A 22087-nucleotide genomic window follows, 5' to 3' on the forward strand; every position below is an offset into this window, starting at 1 on the left:
TGGTTAAATTCAGTTATAAGTTCTTGTTCGAATAAAACTTGAGATAAGAACAGTAAGCTGTATAATGATAATAATATAATAAAGTGCAAAGAGTTTTGGGAATTTTAAAAACTTTAATTACTTTTTGCCTTTGAGATTGGAAAGAGGGGTAAACTTAAAAAAAAAAATATGAGAATTAATTTTTTTAATCCTTTTCTATGTTAATAATTTAAAGTTTTTAAAAATATTTTCTAAATTGAATAAACTATTTTTTTTATTTTATTTTTTTTTTTTAACTGATTTGCTTTGATTTCGGCCTTGCTAAACATGTTTATCATTTAAAAATAAATAAAAAACTGAAAAAAAAAATGTCTGACATGGTTAAACGACAATATCTTTATTAAAAGTATATACAGTTTTGGTTAAAGAATTAAAAAACAAAAAACATTGATGATTTAAATATTGCCTGGTTGTATATATATGGTCCCCTTAAAATTAATTTCATACATAAAATATAAGTGTGTGTGCGTTTGTGGGGGGGGGGCGGTCAGACATTTGCTAAACTATATGTATGGAGGAAGGGGGGGTTCTCATTGCTTTTCTCTTTCTTTCACTCATAAAATAGTGATTCACATATCTGATGAAATGTTTCACAAATGCTTTTCATTGGTTGACAATAACTCAAGCTAAGTAAAAAAAAAAAAAAAAAAAAAAAAAAAAAAAAACGAAACTCTATTGAACAATGGAGGAAAATAATGTCTTCAACTTTCTGTTTGTGACGTGCAACCACATCACTTAATGATGGGAGAATTGATTGATTTGTACAATTTTATGGCTGTCACCTTTTCTCTGAAATATGTTTTATGATTCTGTTTTCACAGGCCATCATGAATATTCCAGTGATCGTCATAAATGCATATGAAAATCTTGTAAGAAATGCTTTTTTTTTTCACAGAATTCATATCTCTTATTTTTCACCCTAAAATTCTTGGTTTATATTAGATTTAGGGAAATCCTAAAAAGAACAAAATACTGCTTAGTAAACACATTGAAGATGTTGCTGTAAAGAAGATGGGCTCCCTCTACCGAGCTAGAAAATTATTTGCATCAGAAAGTATCGCATATTTTTATAAAGCCACAATTCACCCATGTATGGAGTATTGTTGCCACATCTAAGCTGATGCATCTGATACTAGTCTCTCTCTTTCCAAAAAGGAGTCTCTAATCTAATAGATTTTGCACTATGCTCCAACATGTTTTATTGCTGCAGTGCTGCATCTTTGTGTCTGTTTTGCATGTACTTTAATGGAATTTGCTCTGATGGACTCGTAGCACTTTTTCCTCCTCAATGCACATACTTCTGGCTAATCCGACAAGAAGTAAAATCCCGCTCTTTCACTGTTGACTCTAGATGTCAGAAAGTCTTCTACTCCAATAGTCTATTTCCTCAGACTGCTAAACTTTGGAATTCCCTCCCTGCTTCCCTTACTCTACTAACCTGCAGAAGTTTAAATGTAATGTGAACAGACAGCTTAACTCTCTACGGTCCTCTGCTAGACATGATCACAAATAGTAGCCCCTTACGTCCAAATGGCAATATGCCTTGTTCAAGGTGAAAAAGAATTTTAAAAAGATAACCATTATTTAAAAAAACACTTATTGTATAAAATGTTTTTTTTTTTTATTTTTGGTTTCCCGATTTATTGGAGAGGGACCTATGTTTTCAGTGGCGTCTGTGCATCCCTTATTCCGGATGCTTACCAGATAACCGTTCATTAGTTTTTCCTGAAACATTGCCATAAATTATATTTTATTAAATAGATGTGCACAGTAAAAAAAATTTTTTTTCAAAAATTCCCGTTGCATCCCCAGGGGCTCAAAAGAGGTTGAAAATGCCCCAAAATGATGCGTTTTGCCCCATAAACTTTTGATCCATCCATTAGATTTTCCTGAAACTTGGCCAAAATGTGGAGGTCATTGTTCTTAATATAAATTCAGTATGGGTGACCCTGGCAAAATTCTGGTTTGCATCCGTCTGGAACTTTTAGGGCTAAAAGAAATGCCTTTTTGGAGCTCTTTTTTCATATTACTCAAAAACTTGATGTGTATGTCTATATAGTGGTTTTTCCATGGTGCTGAATTGAAATATACATGTCTTAAGGCGTGAAACTGCACCACTGGTCCATTTTCACTGATTCGGCGTTCCCAGGAGCTCAAAGGGGGTTACAAATGCCCCCAAATTGCAAAAAAAATGACACTTTTTACCTCATAACTTTTGCTCCATCCATTAGATTTTTCTAAACTTGGCAAAAATGTGAAGGCAATGTTAGTCCTACACACTTCTCACATTCATCATTTCTTCACTATTTTTTTGTGGCGTCATCTCACATGCAGTACCAAAGGTGGACCACGCATGCGCGGCTTGTTTTTTATTAATAAAAATATCTTTTGGCATCGAATTTAGTTTTAAAAATGATTTCTTATAATAATAGACTTCGTGGCTTAGTGAGGGATGCCCTTTTCTCTTCCCTGCAACCTCTCTCCCACAGAAGAGACATTGCGAACCGGTCTTTGTTTTATTGTTATTTCCATGGCAAGTGCTTGTTTGAGCTCCAATCTCTGGTCCCCCCTCGCCAATCTTTCACGATAAACACCTGTCTAGCTTAAACTACTGTCAATAATTTTCCCCACTCTTTATCTGTACCTAAATCAAAACGTAGATTCCATGAACAAAGCTTCTTTCTTAGAACTGCACGCCTGTGGAACTCTTTCATTTGCCTGTTTCCCACCTGACTACAACTTGGATGTCTTCAAGTCCAACATAAACAAATTCCTGATGAACCACCCCCTTAAGTAAGACACTTTATCAAATCTCCAATACTAACAATTACTACGATACTATCCCATTGATTACTGTATACGCAATAACCCATATCCCCGAGTGGCTTCCCGGCCTTGATAATCGTGATCACCATGTAAAAAAAAAAAAAAAAGAAATATCAATCCTACAGTGCTTTTTTATGTTGAAATATTGGATATGTTATATATTTAATGTATCAAATTATATCTTCAACAGGTCACACTTGGTCTATTATTTTTTTAAAACTCCGCTTGAGACCCAATATCTAATTTAATCTGTAAATAAAGGAAAATATATTGCAAATTATGCTTTTGGTAAATTACTAGCAAATGTCCAGAATCGAATCCAAAAGTTTTTTGTTTTTTTTATATAAGGGAGATAACTAAACTTTAAAATTAATTTCTTAGCATGCAGAAAATGCATATTCATGAATACATACGTCATGAAAGTTTTTTTTTTTTTTTTGTTACAAGGGAGTCATCGCTTATCAAAGCCTGAAGGCCACTTGAGGATAAGGATTAATTAGTGTCAGGAGGTCAGTGTAATGATGAGTAGTGATGAGAATTTGTTAGAATTTGATTGTTCAAGGGGATAGTTCAACAAGAACTGGTTTTTTTTTTTTTTTTTTTTTTTTTTTTGCTTTTACATAGGCATCACCACATTATCAAGGCCAAGAGGCCACTCAAGGATAAGGGTTAAAGAGTGTACAGTAGAAATTGGACATTGCATTAAACTTGAAAAAAAGAAAAAAAAAACGACTGTTACAGTCAGCTGGAAAGCAGTTCTACGATATAGAGTTCCACAGGCGGGCAGTTCTAGGAAAGAAACTTTGTTCATGAAATTTTAGTTTTAGGCACAGTTAGAAAGGAGAAATTATTAACAGTGGTTGTAGTTAGACGAATTGTGTTGCTTCCTTCAGTCATTTCTATAACTGTGCAGACACATGTTAAGACTATTTCTTGTCATTTTTTGCTTTTGCATTGTTGTTACTCTTCTGATTCCCCCACCCCTCATCGCCTGAAATGATAATTAACATCACTCTGCAAGATCTATGATGTTTGTTGAATTAAAACACCGCCTCCCCAAAATCCTTTTATCTTTTGGAAATCAAGTAATATGTCTGGATTTGAGCTTTTCTCTATCATGAGAAATTTCCCCTTAAAACGTTGTAAGGTGATTTATTTAGTTAGAAATGGCTATAATTCTGCTTGCGGTGGGTACTGATGAAACGCATTGCTGTTCTTTTTTATCTCTTTTGAAGACGAAACGAGAAATGTTCGTTTCTCATTTGCATCGTTAATGCTTGTTTTCTCGGAACAATTTTAAGAGAGAAGTAGTTTCCTTGGATAATTATCCTGAAACTAATTCAAGAGTTCTGTAATGGAAATAACAGTTGGCATCAATTCTGATTACGAAAATTAACTTTTGTTGCTGAATAGATTGCTGGATTAAAAGAAAAGTATAGACCGAACGTTCCTAACCTGGAGTAAATTTGTCTTAATGAATGGTTTTAGAATAAAATGCCTTGTGCCGTAAGCAGCAGGAGAGGGAATAACTGGTACTTAAATAATTAGATAAAAAACACCTGTCTATACCAGTAGTGGGGTATGGGATGGGGCTATTTACTTGTGTTCCCATGAGGGCAGAGTTAGACATGAAGTCAGTTGTAACGTGGAGAAGAATTCAACTCTTCAAGTAGGGGGAGCACTTGATTGAGACAAAAAAGTTGACTTTGTTTAGAAGGATTCTCCTTTCACTGAAAAATGATCTATAATTTATGTGACTGAAATATGTATTTAGGCAATTCGTATTTTAGTCACGTAAATTATTTTGAGTTTTTACCTTCAATTTCAAACCTGTAGATTTAATGATAAACTATCAGTTTTGATTTTGGAGAGATGTTTATACTTTCCTTCGTAAGACTTCAAACACGCTCTAGACAACGGAGCATGTGGTCTTTATTAGACGGAACAATACATCATCTCCAAGACAAAACTTCTCTCTTCTTTGGTTTCTCTAATTTAGAGATTACTATCTCTAAATGAAACTGTTTTGGAAAATATGGAGTCATTCATGTATCTTGGATGCACCATTATTCTGTCCGAACAAGGAGTTGGTCATTGAGTTGGACCACTAGATTTACCTTTGTATGCCTTCAAACTTCCTTGTGGAGATGTCAGGGATTTCAATATCAACCAAGATGAATTTTTTTTTTTCTAAGTGGCATTCACCCAAGGAAAACTGAACCGGCTTCCTCCAAAGGAGGAAATTTCAAGAGAATATTTACAAGCGGTCCACACTTACGTCTATCCCCAGCGAGGGCAAGTGACAATATTACGTTTTTGCAGTTGTTGCAAGGAGAATTCCGACATGCTCTTACAAACAGTGCCTCGTATTCTCATAATGAGAACCAGTGTGTCAACATGAATATACAATAGATTTCTACTGTCATTCAAATGATTCTCTTTGATGGTTGCGAAATATGGATAACGAGTTATTGATTCAGGGAAATTCAAAGTTTTTTAGTGTGACTGTCTCCAGCAAATAGTGTCATCTCATGAACTAAAATGCACCAAACATTTCTCTTTACAAAACTCCACCATATTCTGCCAAGTCAAAAACAACATTTTTTTTTCTACAAAACAATCAGACCAAACACCAAGAATAAATATTTCAAGATATAAAGAACTTGAAGAATAAAACCTTTTTCAGCATTGAATAACCCGAAAAGGGTTGATATACTATAAAAAAAAAAACTTCATATATATTACTAGCAGACTGCCTGGCATTGGCGTGTTGTCAAATACGCTTAAATATAATTTATGCAGATTTAATTTATGTCGATTCCGTATTTGTTTACTTTTATACAATCAATTCTCTATTGCTTATTATATTGTACCCAATATAGAAAAGTGATTTCAAAAGTTTAAAAAATGATTTAGGTGCCATCAGTTAAAATCGAAACCAAAACATTTAACTTTCCAATCTTATTCGTTACCGTCTGTACTCTGTTCTTACATATATAAAAACTTAAAAAATAATGTAAAAGTAGAAATGTATATTTACGCATGCATAGAACTGCACTTAAATTTATGCCTGCTAAGTTTCATTTTTTAAAATTTTAACCATTTAACAGCTATTTTTACGGGCTAAAAAACAAATCAAATTTGTTCCACAGGTCCAAATCCTTTATACATCAAGTTTCATGTCTGGAGACGAAAAATTGGCAGGAGTTTGGCAAAGGCCGTTCGTCAGACAAACAATGTCACTCGGATTATAAAGGGTGCAGATGACTTTGGATAAAGTTATTCCCTATCTTATGGACATCTTTTGCTCTTGTCCATCCTAAAATAATAAAATAAAAACATCTCAAATTATGGTTGCAAGTGCTGCACTGATGAGAGGTGCATTTCAGCTGGTAGAATAAACCATAATAACCTCTGGAGACGGACTTCCTCATCAGTGGTCAACGTGGGAAAATTAACAGACAAATTTTAAGTGTTCATGATCAAGGCGGCCCAACTTGTTTGAAGATGTCAGTTGTGGTTAGGCATGAATAAGGATGGTCTCCGTTCATATATACTAATATATATATATATATATATATATATATATATATACAAAAGAAAGATTCACTCATTTCATTAGAATTACACATCCACGTTTAAATTCTAACACTCATGTATATTCCAAAAAGAACATAAATTGCATCATATATTTTGAAATATCTAAACGTTATATGACGTTAATAATAAAAAGAAAAAAAGTCCCACTCTCTCCATGACGCTATACACATTTTGAATGGCAACGACATTTTTGGTTCTGAAAGATTCTTTTCACGAGTATATTTTCAAATATTGTACTGGTATTTTATTTTCTTCAATTTAATTATTCCGACGAAGTCTTAAAGACGAAACGTTGATGAACATATAACTTGGTTGGTTCTTTTTTTCATCTTTCCAAATAGTGTGTATATTTTTATGTGTAAGATTCATTCCTGAACTAATGAACCAATCATTATCAATTTTGAAACATTGGTGCCAAGTATAGTGAGTTGTAATGTTGGTTATATTTAGTTTTAAGCAAAGGTAAAAAGAGGGTGGAACCTTTGTGTAAAAATAAATAAAAATAAGGTGGGGGCGGGGTATATCCGCAACTTTTTTTTTTTTTTAAAATATTTTTAACAATAAGTATTAGACATCATTTGATATTCCCCAAATTTCAGTTTCTTTGAAGTATTTTAATGTTTTTAGGGATGGGATCAAAATATCGATACAATCTCGAAGTTGTGATATCAGATTTGCATTCGATCCATATTCATTGGCCACTTATTGAACAAGATTCCCTTAATTTTAATTTCTCCTTAAATTTGAGAAATTTTTCTAAAATCATGCAGATATATACCAGAAACAATTAATGACAATTCAAAGTTAAATAACATTATTTGATTATCAGAGCAATAAGGAAAAAATGAGAAATATAAAGAAAACTCTTTAGATCATAGTATTTCGAAACTTAATGCTTCTTATCAGAAAAGAAAAACAATAGTTCAGCTAGTATGTAACACACACACACACACACACACACACACATATATATATATATATATATATATATATATATATATTTACTGTTTTATGGGAAATAATTCCAACAAAGTGCTCGATTACAAAGAAAAATTATCAATATGAGGTTAATATTTATTTTAAACTGTACAGAAGGCCAGAAAAATATTGGGTAGGCTTGAAACCGACGGTACCAATGTTTTTCTGACTTTCTGTACAGTTATATTATGTATCTATGTGCTCGATATGTAGATGAAATTCAGAAAATTCTGTGTAGCTTAATTGCCATATATATATTTTCATAACTTATATATAACAAATAAATAATAGACTTGACTCCTCCTTTATTCTTCTCTCCCTGCATGATTTATATAAAAACAGATGGATTATCGTTTGAATCTGATTAAAAATTTGTACAAGATAACGTATGTTAGATATATATATATATATATAAAACAAAGTGTCGATGTGTGTGCGTGTGTATGTCACGGTATCACCTAGTCAAATGGTTGATCTAAGATGCCAAACTAACCACAACCTTGGATGTTCTTATCGACATTAGAAGTTCTGAAACCTTTTTAAAAACTTATCTAGATATTAATACGATCGTGCGTGTGTTATTTTGTGAGTCACACGTCTTTTTTCTTCCGAGTGATTGTTGCTTAATTATGACCTTCCATTTCTTGTAATGAAGAATTTTACCAAGAATTCTTCATAAGTTTTGGCTTTGGTTTCAGTTATAGCTGAAAGAACTCAAGTTATATATATATATATATACCCACACACACATTTGTTTTCATAAGTTTTGGTTTCAGTTTTGATTCAAGCTGATGCACCCAAGTCATATGGATATAGATTTTTGAAATCACAACTTTAAAATATATAAGAATCGATAGAAGATTGACTCTAGAAAATATATTCGAAATCTGCATAAATTAAAATATATTTAAGTGTATTTAAGTTACACTGGACCCCTCTGCTAGCTTCGATAAATGCTTTTGAAGTTTTAACAAAAGGGCTACAATAATATCAGGGTGACGCTGAACATCCACAGAATGCCAACATCAATATATTACATATGAAAGAATCCGTTGTAGAATTTCCACAGGTCCTGCTAGTTCAAAATTAAAAGTACATAAAAAAAATATTAGAAAGAAATGTTCCACCATATTTAACGTTCCCATTACAGACGATTTAGCAGTATAATTATAATTTGCAGAACCTGTGACAATCTCATGGTAGTTGAAATTTTTTTAAACACGTAAATAAATGAAAAATGAAATAAAACAAATAAATGAAATAAAACTAACCAACAATCACAAGGTTCTTTGCTCAGCAACCGAGAAGGCTAACATGCTTGCCAGTCGGTTTGCCTCCAACTCTACACTGGACCCTCTAAACCACCCCCTACCTGACTTTCCTATGCGGACAGACGCCACGCTAGACGATCTGGAAATCACCCCTGCTCAGGTGCATGCTATCATAAAAAACCTTGACACTTCCAAAGCATGTGGACCCGACCTCATCCCAGCTGTGCTATTAAAAAAGTGTTCAGCCGAAGTAGCTCCAGTTCTCTCCAAACTCTACAACAAATGCCTTAATGAATCTTGCTTTCCGAGCTGTTGGAAAACTGCTTCTGTGGTACCAGTATTCAAGAATTCTGGCGAAAGAACTGACCCATTAAATTATCGCCCTATTAGCCTCCTCCCACTTTTTGCCAAAATATTTGAGACCTTAATTAACCATGCTCTAGTCCAGCACCTTACAGATGCTAAACTTCTGACCGACCATCAATATGGATTTAGACAAGCCCGTTCCACGGCAGACATCCTCACTGTAATCTTTGAACGCATATACCATTCACTGGACAAAGCGGGTGAGGGCAGAGCGGTAGCTCTAGATATATCTAAGGCTTTTGACAGGGTATGGCATGAGGGTCTCCTCAGGAAGATTAGATCTTACGGTATCACTGGTAGAATACTTAACATAATTAAATCCTTCTTAGATAAGAGAAAAATCCAGGTTGTCCTCGACGGTCGTACATCTAAACAATATAATATAAATGCGGGAGTGCCCCAGGGATCTATCCTTGGTCCTCTGCTGTTCCTGATATTCATAAATGACCTCCCCGACAAAATTGCCTCTGAGATGGGTATATATGCTGATGACACCACACTCTATAGCAGGCACGACAGGAAAACAAATGAACATATATCTAAAGTAATGGCAGAAACACTAGAGGATGACCTCAAATCAGTAGTGGAATGGGGACAAAAATGGATGGTAACGTGCAATGCCACCATGACAAAACTGGTTTCATTCAATAATTACAAGAAACCTTCTCTACCACCTATAGCAATGGCCAACAACTCTTTAGCTGAGAGTACGTCTTTCAAGCTCCTTGGCCTAACGTTCACAAGAAACATGAGCTGGAACAATTACATCGAGGGCATTGCCAAGGCCGCTGCGAGGAAGGTGGGCTCTCTCTACCGTGCTAGAAAACTTCTAACACCTGAAAGTATCCTGTACCTCTATAAGGCCACTATTCGCCCATGTATGGAGTATTGCTGTCATATTTGGGCCGGTGCATCGGCTACTAGTCTCTCGCTCCTTGACAGGGTTCAAAAGGGAGTCGCAAATCTGATAGGCCCTAAACTGGCATCAAAACTTCAGCCTCTGTCCCATCGTCGAAACGTTGCATCCCTCTGCCTGTTCTACAAGTATTATAATGGTGAATGCTCTGAAGAACTGTAAGCACTTGTGCCCCCACGACGTGAACACCCTCGACAGACCCGACAAGCTGCAAAATCCCACCCCCACACTGTAGAGATCCCTAGATGTAAAAGATCTTTCTACTCCAGTAGTTTCTTCCCCAGAACTGCTAGACTTTGGAATTCCATTCCAGGTCACTGCTTCCCCAACTGTACTGACATGCATAAGTTCAAGTGCAACGTGAACCAACATCTCGCTGCCCTAATCCCTACATAGTACCCCAGTAGATGTTTCCCCTGATAGTAGCCCCCTACATTAAAGTAGCAATGTGCCTTGTTTGGGGTGAAAATGTAATAAAAAAAAAAAAACAAAAAAAAAAAACAAATACATAAAATAAATGAAAAATGAAATAAAACAAATAAATAAAACAAATACATAAAATAAATGAAAAATGAAATAAAACAAATTAATAAAATGATTAAAAAATAAATAAAACAAATAAAATGAATAAAAAATGAAATAAATCAAATAAATAAAATGAAATAAAACAAATAAATAAAATGAAATAAAACAAATAAATAAAATGAAATAAAACAAATAAATAAAATGAAATAAACAAATAAATAAAATGAAATAAAACATAAATAAAATGAATTAAAAATGAAATGAAACAAATAAAATAAATGAAAAATGAAATAAAACACATAAATAAAATAAATAAAAAATAAACAAATAAAATGGATAAAAAATGAAATAAAACAAATAAAATGAATAAAAAATGAAATAAAGCAAATAAAATGGAAAAAAAATGAAATAAAACAAATAAAATGAATAAAAAATGAAATAAAACAAATAAAATGAATAAAAAATGAAATAAAACAAATAAAATGAATAAAAAAATGAAATAAAACAAATAAAATGAAAAAAATGAAATAAAACAAATAAAATGGAAAAAAAAATGAAATAAAACAAATAAAATGGAAAAAAAATGAAATAAAACAAATAAAATGGAAAAAAATGAAATAAAACAAATAAAATGGAAAAAAATGAAATAAAACAAATAAAATGGAAAAAAAATGAAATAAAACAAATAAAATTAATAAAAAAAATGAAATAAAACAAATAAAATTAATAAAAAAAATGAAATAAAACAAATAAAATGGATAAAAAATGAAATAAAACAAATAAAATGGATAAAAAATGAAATAAAACAAATAAAATGGATAAAAAATGAAATAAAACAAATAAAATGGATAAAAAATGAAATAAAACAAATAAAATGGATAAAAAATGAAATAAAACAAATAAAATGGATAAAAAATGAAATAAAACAAACGACGAATTTAAAACAATTTTTATTAGCAAATTCTTTTTTAACCTTTTAAAGCTAAAAAGAATTAATTTTTAAAAGATTTTTTTTCAATGAAAATTCAACACAAAATACTTTTTTTTTCTTTTGAATGTTTTTTTATGCAAATAATAATGGAACAGATGTCAATTCACTAGCACATTTTTTAAATTTTAAAAAGAAACTATAATAATTAAAAACTGACTTTTTTTAAAATGATAAAATAGCTAATTTGAATGTATAAACAGATCGCCATGGTTTTTTTTAATTTTTTTGAGAGGAAATGGTTACAATGATTTTTAACTGATAAAGAGCGACTATAAAGGGAGGTAATTCGTTTTTCATGTTGACCATGATGATGTTTTTGTTGTAGCACTGAACGTACGTCAAGTAAATTTATATTTAGAATATATTTTGAACCTTTTTGCACTATGAGGAAGAAAAACATTAAAATAAGTTGATTTTTTTTTTTATTATCGTTTATATTTGACATCTATTTGTAAATTTTCTTTTATTAAAACTTAGCAATGTTTCTTTGTTAGTATCTAAATTATACAAATTATCTTATTTGTGGGAGATCCATACATCACTTTCATATTAACTAAATAGATTAAAAGGTAAAATATCTTTTAATCTATGGCTGTGAATAAAGTATTTGTTTCCAGTTTTATTAAAACTTTTTGGGGTTCGAATCTCGTATTAAACAATTGTGTTGAAAAAAAATTTTTTTCTATGACATTCCAGTTATTTCCTAACCAATAATGATAAAAAATGTTTGAGTAAACTTGTATGTAGAAGAGAGGTGTATGTTGAGCCGATGAATTGGAAAAATCGGATTGGTATGCTTTGGGGTATTGAAATGTAAAAAAATTTATCCTAAATATTTTTTTTAGTTTAAACTTACTTTTCCAATGCTAGTACTACTAATAAATATTTACTGATTTTGAAAAACCAATGGAACAAATTTATTGATTAACTAATTAAAGTAAAAATTCTATGAGTGGATAAATTAGAAAAATAATGCGCAAGTAAAAAAAATAAAATGAAAATGTTATGAGTTAATCAAAATATTTGATACACCAAGAGAACATTATGAAGTTTATCAAATTAAAAAGAAAAATTATATCTTGCATTTAAAAGTAGATTAGGACTCTTTAGCTAAATCCTCCAAAAAAATCATTATTAGACTATTTTGGAATCTGAATCAGTAATTGTATTGGAATTAGGAATTTAGGACAGAATCGGTAATTGTATTGGAATTAGGAATTTAGGACAGAATCGGTAATTGTATTGGAATTAGGAATTTAGGACAGAATCGGTAATTGTATTGGAATTAGGAATTTAGGACAGAATCGGTAATTGTATTGGAATTAGGAATTTAGGACAGAATCGGTAATTGTATTGGAATTAGGAATTTAGGACAGAATCGGTAATTGTATTGGAATTAGGAATTTAGGACAGAATCGGTAATTGTATTGGAATTAGGAATTTAGGACAGAATCGGTAATTGTATTGGAATTAGGAATTTAGGACAGAATCGGTAATTGTATTGGAATTAGGAATTTAGGACAGAATCGGTAATTGTATTGGAATTAGCAATTTAGGACAGAATCGGTAATTTTATTGGAAACTAAAACACATTGGAATTGTCCCATCAATATATTTATATATCTCTTAATCCGTTTGTCTTTCTGTTCCACTTTTTCTCAAAAATCTACTGGGATGATCTGGCTGATATTTTCTATGGATCTTTCTGATATAGTGTGGCAAACTAGGTATTGTGGTATCTGTTCAGTGCACAGGAATTGATAGATTAGTTACCACAATGCCATATTTACTCCAGAAGTTTGGCATGAGCACTTATTCTAAGTCAACAGGCTATAACTTTTGACTGTTCACACACACACACACACACATTACATTTTTTTCTTTACAGACTTCACTTAGCATCTAAGCAACATTAAGAGGTATCGAAATGAGTTCTATTAAATTGGTTAGTTTGTGATTTCTGACTTGTCAGAACTTGCATCCAATTCATCTCTTCTCAAATTCAGCATAATTGATAGCATCGAAAGGTCATGAAGTAGATGGGAGAACAATACACATTGTATTCTTGACGGTGTTCATTAACAACCAAACCAAATTGGTTTACATCCTGGAAACTTGATACACTTTGTGTCAAACAGATTAGATCAGACTGAAGAAATTAATGTTTTGGGGTTTAGGTTATGTTTTCTCTTCATCACGTCTTTATGAGGTTGCCAGTAGGTTGGATGGTGCTGCTTGTTTGAAATATAGTTTGCTATACATGTAGTTTAAATAGATGCATCTTAGATGTATCCAAGTGTATGGTGGATTCTGGCCTGGATAAGATACAAACAATATGACTATTTTGGTACAACATCCTTGAAATCTGTGCTGATCCAAAGTGTTCTATGATCAGTTAGATATTGCTAATCTCCATCTCCTATATATATATATATATATATATATATATATATATATATAATTAGTTTTAAATAAAATAGGCGGAACTGTATATAAATTCTGTACCTCCAAACATATATATATATATATACTAGACTACCCATGAACCGTTGGGTCAATATTCTAGCTATGGAATTCATGTATGAGCGTGACACTTGTGACGTAAAGAAAATAGTTTTTTTTTTGTTTTTTTTTTTGACATAGCAGAAACATTTCTATGAAAGTATATTAAAATGAAAAAAGAATATGGATTTCTATAAGTCGTTCTGTTTATCATAGTTGATTATTTTTGAAAAAAAAAATTACAGTTACTGAATTATAAGTGGTTGGCTATACTTAAATGTGCACTGAACATAATACTTATAGTTAAATTCAAATTTTGATATATCTGCTTTTTATTTTTACATCGTTCATTTGTGTATAATGTAAGTTATTTAAAACCCCACTCTTCCCATGTTAAATAATAATTTCGAAATAATAACGTTAATATTTCAGTGCGCAAACCGGATGTCGTAAACTGGAAAATGGGTTAGATACATCATTACAAGATCTTTGGAGTTTTATAATTATATATATAAACTGTAAAAATTACCCTCTGGACCAAAGTATCGTAGGTTTGCAGATGCCACATACAAATTCAATACATTTAGCCTAATAGCCACTATATTATGTAACTTTCGATCACCATTTTAGACACATTCAGCCGTGATAATAAAATGCTACATTGGATCCTGCAAGCAACACCATCACAATCACAACATCTTTAGATTAAGGAGTCCGTATTTTTTCTCTCTATATTTTTCTCTACCCACTGCTACCAGTTCTCACCGGGACAAATTCTACACATTCCACAGAGTCTGTGATTACACCGACCATAACTGGCTCATAAATACATAGACCTAACAATCTTTTCAATTTCCGATTCATGAATAATAAAGTCTCCCTTACCAAAGTCCATCCATTCTGATTAGCTGAGCTCCGATAATTCTCATATCTGGGAATCCAGTTCTTTGCTTTATAAATGAATGCTTATTAACATTAAAATGTGGTGTCACGAGGAGATGTATTATGACGTCTTCGACAAAACAACAAAAAAATTAAACGGCCCTTGCTATCGAGTTTTTTTTACCATTAAACACTGCACAGATTGATGCTTCAAACCGATGCATTTCATATATATTTATTTGTTGAAGAGTTCAGCTTCCAAATATTTGCATCTTTTCTATTAAGATTTCTTCTAAAAAAAAAAAAATAATAAAAAAATATGGTAGTTTATTTGTAAATTATTTTATCTTTTAGAGGTGATTTGATGAGATTTATAAGTTTTCTCGTATTGAATCCTTCCACTCAGTCTCGAAAGGGGCACTGCACATGTAATTGTGAGGCAAGGTTTGCGCAATCTCCAACTACACCTTTCCTGAATCGAGACTGCTGTTCAGTGGCAGGGGGAAGTTCAGGATGACTGGAAAGATAAGCGGAAAGCACATACAGCGCCTGGAAGTTCCAAATGGTCACCCATCTGGTACTGGCCAGGTTCATTGTTGCTTAACTTCAGTGATCTGATGGGAACCGGTGTGTAAAATCTGATTATGCCGTGTATTATTTCAGTATTATGATAATCATTATCGCATGCAAAATTGTCGACAACAAATACTTTTTATGAGATTACATTTTCCGACAGCCGCCAAACAATGCACGTGTGTGTGTTGTTTGTCTTATGGCAAGACTTTGTTATTCTCTATAGATTAACCGAAAACGTATGTCGTTAAATTAAGGTGACTGTGAAAGGCTATGAGAAACAACCAATTTAATTTTTTTTTTACACCTTGAGCATTACCTGTATTAATGTTATATAGAGATTATGGTCATATTGAAGATGTTAACTCTGGGCTAAATTGAAGAGGTTTGCTTCCAAATATTTGCGTTTTTAAAAAAAAATTTTTTTTTTTTTTATTTATTATGCCAAAACACAAAATATGGAAGTTTATTGAATGAAATAAAACGAACTTATTGGTGAAAACAACAGTTGGCAGTCGATGCTGAGAGAGGTGTTAAAATAGAATTTAAAAAATGGTAGTAGCGTGGGGGGAGGGAATCAAAACAACAGCAGGGGGGAGAGTGGTGTTAAAAAAAAAGTGGTAGTAGGCAGACAGGTTCAAACCCGTGATGCGAAGACCCCCTCCTTGTACAAAACTGGCCAGTTTAGGATGAAGGAATTTGTTTTTGGTCAATTTTTCGATATTTTTTGTCAGACATTGAGCTCCAAAATGATACCGATCCTGTCAGGATCCGTCGCCTCTGTCAAAAGTTTTTGCGAGACAGACAAACATACATACATACATTTAAACAGACAGGTTAGATTTATATAATTATTAATACCCACTTACTATAAAAACTCTTTAGATCAACACTAGTTCAGTTTCAAAGTCTTTGTATAATATTCAGAGTAGGAATGGAATGTTACTAGAAAAGCAGCTCTCCCCCCCCACACACACACACACATAGCTCTTTTATACATATAGAACATAATTCCAATTTTTGCCATCGATTTTCCAAAGATCTTGTATGTAGAATTCTTGTTTTACAGACCATAATGTTCCGATTATACTGGAGTTATAGCATGTACGTACATATGTACATAGAAATACATGATCAGTTGATCGATCACAAATTTGTTTTAAATGATAAATTATAACCTACTTTTTGCATCAAGTGATGACTTCAAAGTCATGTGACACTTATCTGATCGCAAGTGTTATTTTGGAGTATTCTTTCTTTGAAACTAGTTGCTCTACCTAGACTTTAGGGTTAAGTCTACCTTATTATTTTACCCGTAGCTGGAAGGACAGATTGATTCCTATCTTTCCCCAAGAGGATTAAAGAAAATGATGCAAAAGTCTATAGAAACTACTGGTATCATCTACAAATAAATCTGGTGCTACCAGATTAGGCTGTCTAAAGATGTCGACTTCCTGGCCTAAAATGCATCAAACATCGATGTTATTAATTCTTTCTTTCCCTTTGCAAAACTCAATCATGTTCTGCAAAGCTAAAAACAATTTTCCTCCACAAAACAGCCAAACTAAACTCCATGAATAAATATATGAAAATATAAAGAACTTGGAGCATAAAACCTTTTTTTTTTTTTTTTTTTTTTTTTTTCCAAAATTACCGAATTCGGCATTAAATCACGCAAAAATTGTTCATATGCTGTAAAATAAAATAATCAAACTGAAACACCTTAAATAAATGTATGAAAATACACCAAAATTACTGGATTCAACATTAAATAACCCCAAAAAAACGGTTGATATGCCGTAAAACAAAACAACCAAACAAATAGATTTCCTTTGTGTACAGGGTACTTTATTCCCATAGAAGTGGTTGATAAAGAATGTCACTGTTTCTCTGAAGGAGTCAACAGTAAAAAAAATAAATAAAATAAAATCTCTAAACCAGATATTTGAGCCACAGATATTGTGCTGCATATAAATTTGTAACCGACATGCTGACTCTTGTCAGCCTTAATAGATTATAAGAAAATAGTCTGAGAAAAAAGAAAATGCCCGTCTTCTCATGTGATAATCAGTAATCAAATGACAACAGCTTGTGTAAGGCCAAAGAGACATCAGCTGTTTGTGTGCAAAAGTCATCAGAAGATATCTATGGCCGTGGTCTGTATTGATTGGAGTGGACGCATTTCAATTCATTGATCCTTTCCATAAGCGGGAGTGCACATTGTTTGTCCATTTGCTTTTTTATATCCCCCTCCCCAATGGGGAGGGAGCGGAAGTTCAGTTGTTTGCTTATAAAGCAGAGGCTGTACAAGTCCCAGCTTGTCTACATATGCACTAAGTGAATAAAGATGAAGAGAAACTCTTACACCTGATATTGAGTTTTTCTTTTTGTTTTTTTCATTCTTTCCACCTCGTGGTTGGATTACCTTAGCGATGACTGATATCGGCTTGTCGTTTTAGAATTGTTTTTATTTTGTGTCTTTTAAATCAACTTCTATTTGGTCACTGCCTTGAACAGGCTTAAAATCATGTGTACAGCATAATACAAAGTGACCGAACATTGATGATAATTTGGTTGAATTCCAGACTATGGTTTGAAAATGGATTAGATTTACCTTCTTGGTGAGTGACTTTCATTTTGTCAAATATTTTAATGTTTTAATTCGGTTCTTTGAATGTTAGGTATTTCAAATTCGTTTCTTGAATAATGTTATGGCATTAAAATTCGTTTTTTTTTTTTTTTTTTTTTGTGTATGTTTGCAGTTTTAAAACCTTTTTGTAATAAGTATTTTGAGGTCTTTGTGCCATGTTAAATATTTTGAGGTCTTTGTATCATGTTGAGTGTTTGGCGGTCTTTGTATCATGTTGAGTGTTTGGCGGTCTTTGTATCATGTTGAGTGTTTGGCGGTCTTTGTATCATGTTGAGTGTTTGCGGTCTTTGTATCATGTTGAGTGTTTGGCGGTCTTTGTATCATGTTGAGTGTTTGGCGGTCTTTGTATCATGTTGAGTGTTTGGCGGTCTTTGTATCATGTTGAGTGTTTGGCGGTCTTTGTATCATGTTGAGTGTTTGGCGGTCTTTGTATCATGTTGAGTGTTTGGCGGTCTTTGTATCATGTTGAGTGTTTGGCGGTCTTTGTATCATGTTGAGTGTTTGGCGGTCTTTGTATCATGTTGAGTGTTTGGCGGTCTTTGTATCATGTTGAGTGTTTGGCGGTCTTTGTATCATGTTAAATGTTTTGAGGTCTTTGTATCATGTTAAATATTTTGAGGTCTTTGTATCATGTTAAATATTTTGAGGTCTTTGTATCATGTTAAATATTTTGAGGTCTTTGTATCATGTTAAATATTTTGAGGTCTTTGTATCATGTTAAATATTTTGAGGTCTTTGTATCATGTTAAATATTTTGAGGTCTTTGTATCATGTTAAATATTTTGAGGTCTTTGTATCATGTTAAGCGTTTGGCGGTCTTTGTATCATGTTGAGTGTTTGGCGGTCTTTGTATCATGTTGAGTGTTTGGCGGTCTTTGTATCATGTTGAGTGTTTGGCGGTCTTTGTATCATGTTGAGTGGCGGTCTTTGTATCATGTTAAATATTTTGAGGTCTTTGTATCATGTTAAATATTTTGAGGTCTTTGTATCATGTTAAGCGTTTGGCGGTCTTTGTATCATGTTGAGTGTTTGGCGGTCTTTGTATCATGTTGAGTGTTTGGCGGTCTTTGTATCATGTTGAGTGTTTGGCGGTCTTTGTATCATGTTAAATATTTTGAGGTCTTTGTATCATGTTAAATGTTTTGAGGTCTTTGTATCATGTTAAATATTTTGAGGTCTTTGTATCATGTTAAATATTTTGAGGTCTTTGTATCATGTTAAATATTTTGAGGTCTTTGTATCATGTTAAATATTTTGAGGTCTTTGTATCATGTTAAATATTTTGAGGTCTTTGTATCATGTTAAATATTTTGAGGTCTTTGTATCATGTTAAATATTTTGAGGTCTTTGTATCATGTTAAATATTTTGAGGTCTTTGTATCATGTTAAGCGTTTGGCGGTCTTTGTATCATGTTGAGTGTTTGGCGGTCTTTGTATCATGTTGAGTGTTTGGCGGTCTTTGTATCATGTTGAGTGTTTGGCGGTCTTTGTATCATGTTGAGTGTTTGGCGGTCTTTGTATCATGTTGAGTGTTTGGCGGTCTTTGTATCATGTTGAGTGTTTGGCGGTCTTTGTATCATGTTGAGTGTTTGGCGGTCTTTGTATCATGTTGAGTGTTTGGCGGTCTTTGTATCATGTTGAGTGTTTGGCGGTCTTTGTATCATGTTGAGTGTTTGGCGGTCTTTGTATCATGTTGAGTGTTTGGCGGTCTTTGTATCATGTTGAGTGTTTGGCGGTCTTTGTATCATGTTGAGTGTTTGGCGGTCTTTGTATCATGTTGAGTGTTTGGCGGTCTTTGTATCATGTTGAGTGTTTGGCGGTCTTTGTATCATGTTGAGTGTTTGGCGGTCTTTGTATCATGTTGAGTGTTTGGCGGTCTTTGTATCATGTTGAGTGTTTGGCGGTCTTTGTATCATGTTGAGTGTTTGGCGGTCTTTGTATCATGTTGAGTGTTTGGCGGTCTTTGTATCATGTTGAGTGTTTGGCGGTCTTTGTATCATGTTGAGTGTTTGGCGGTCTTTGTATCATGTTGAGTGTTTGGCGGTCTTTGTATCATGTTGAGTGTTTGGCGGTCTTTGTATCATGTTGAGTGTTTGGCGGTCTTTGTATCATGTTGAGTGTTTGGCGGTCTTTGTATCATGTTGAGTGTTTGGCGGTCTTTGTATCATGTTGAGTGTTTGGCGGTCTTTGTATCATGTTGAGTGTTTGGCGGTCTTTGTATCATGTTGAGTGTTTGGCGGTCTTTGTATCATGTTGAGTGTTTGGCGGTCTTTGTATCATGTTAAATGTTTTGAGGTCTTTGTATCATGTTAAATGTTTTGAGGTCTTTGTATAATGTTAAATATTTTGAGGTCTTTGTATAATGTTAAATATTTTGAGGTCTTTGTATAATGTTAAATATTTTGAGGTCTTTGTATCATGTTAAATATTTTGAGGTCTTTGTATCATGTTAAATATTTTGAGGTCTTTGTATCATGTTAAGCGTTTGGCGATCTTTGTATCATGTTAAGCGTTTGTCCTTTGATGTTTTAAATTATTTTGACTTCAGTTTTTACCTTGTATTATTATACCAAGGGACAAGTTGGAGGAAAAGTTTTTTTTTTTTTTACAAGTTCCAAATTTTCATAACCTTTTGATTTAATTCGAACTTTAATCTGTATCTTTATACACATTATTAAAAACATAAAAACGTAACTTTTATTCGCTTGAACTTTTATTCAAATATGAAACTTGGTTTTCGTTTATACATAGGCTTACGTTGCTAGTAAAAACGTAAACAATGATTTACCGTGTAATTTTTTTTTTTTTTTTTTTTTAGACGTACTGGTTTGCTAGTCAAGCTGTTTTAGACGTTTCCTGGATTAGGTAGTCCCTCGTTCAAATCTTGTAGGTATCTTTCACTTTGTAGTATTCTTTAAATCACACAATTATAGAGATCTGGAACTTGTAAAAAAATTAATGTTCCTCCATAACGTACATGATGTTAAATAGCGATTTTTTAAAACTCAGCGCAAAATCCAAAGGAACTGGTGCTACCAAAGGAGGCTATCTGAAGATAATGGCTTCCTGACATGAAATGCATCTAACATGGGTGTTATTGTTTTTTTTCCTTTTGTAAAATTCAATCATGTTCTGCAAAAACAAAAATAATTTTCCTCTATAAACCAAACTATACATCATGAATAAATATTTGAGGATATAAAAAAAACTTCAAGCATAAAACCTTTTATTAAAATTTTACTGGATTCGGCATAAAATAACCTGAAAAGGGTTGATATGCTGTAAAAGAAAACAGCCAAACTAAATATGATATAGATATTAAACATCTACATTTTTAAATATGATATAGATATTAAACATTTACATTTTTAAATATGATATAGATATTAAACATTTACATTTTTAAATATGATATAGATATTAAACATTTACATTTTTAAATATGATATAGATATTAAACATTTACATTTTTAAATATGATATAGATATTAAACATTTACATTTTTAAATATGATATAGATATTAAACATTTACATTTTTAAATATGATATAGATATTAAACATTTACATTTTTAAATATGATATAGATATTAAACATTTACATTTTTAAATATGATATAGATATTAAACATTTACATTTTTAAATATGATATAGATATTAAACATTTACATTTTTAAATATGATATAGATATTAAACATTTACATTTTTAAATATGATATAGATATTAAACATTTACATTTTTAAATATGATATAGATATTAAACATTTACATTTTTAAATATGATATAGATATTAAACATTTACATTTTTAAATATGATATAGATATTAAACATCTACATTTTTAAATATGATATAGATATTAAACATTTACATTTTTAAATATGATATAGATATTAAACATTTACATTTTTAAATATGATATAAATATTAAACATTTACATTTTTAAATATGATATAGATATTAA

General features: G+C 32.0%; 1 protein-coding gene across 2 annotated transcripts in view; it reads left to right on the forward strand.

The window, feature by feature from the left end:
- Positions 1 to 18071: 18071 nt before the first annotated feature.
- Positions 18072 to 22087, forward strand: part of LOC145293310 (uncharacterized) — a gene marked incomplete at its 3' end in the record, with an annotated part of 166094 nt that continues 162078 nt past the window's right edge. The window contains 1 exon segment of one of the 2 annotated variants that reach the window (XM_080139956.1): positions 18072 to 18090. 2 annotated transcript variants of the gene reach the window in all.

Source organism: Euprymna scolopes, chromosome 14, assembly GCF_053919585.1.
Source record: "Euprymna scolopes isolate OS-2025 chromosome 14, ASM5391958v1, whole genome shotgun sequence".
Taxonomy (NCBI): Eukaryota; Metazoa; Mollusca; class Cephalopoda; order Sepiida; family Sepiolidae; genus Euprymna; species Euprymna scolopes.